The following is a 298-nucleotide window of genomic DNA, read 5'->3' as shown; positions in this document are numbered from 1 at the left end:
CAGCTGGGCAAAACCAGTTTGGCTCCTCTAAAGCCTAAAGGCAGTGGCACTGGCAGAGTGTTGACTCTGTATGAACTCTCAAAATCACAGACTGGGTTTTATCTTCAAAAAAAGACCCTTATATGCTTGGCTTTTGTATCTGTCTAAAATACTGTTCTTCCTGTCCTGGTCCCTTTTTTGCCCTTTGATTTTGGTGCTCGGATAAGAGCAGTTATCTCAACACCAGTAAAGGTATGTCAGAGGAAAACTGGAAACAGAAAGAATTGTTGCCCTAAGCTTTACATTTGGAAGAAAATGA

The sequence above is a fragment of the Melospiza melodia genome, chromosome 18 (assembly GCF_035770615.1).
Source record: "Melospiza melodia melodia isolate bMelMel2 chromosome 18, bMelMel2.pri, whole genome shotgun sequence".
NCBI classification, from domain to species: Eukaryota; Metazoa; Chordata; class Aves; order Passeriformes; family Passerellidae; genus Melospiza; species Melospiza melodia.
The sequence above is the reverse complement of the archived record's forward strand: the minus strand, read 5'-3'. Positions refer to the sequence as shown.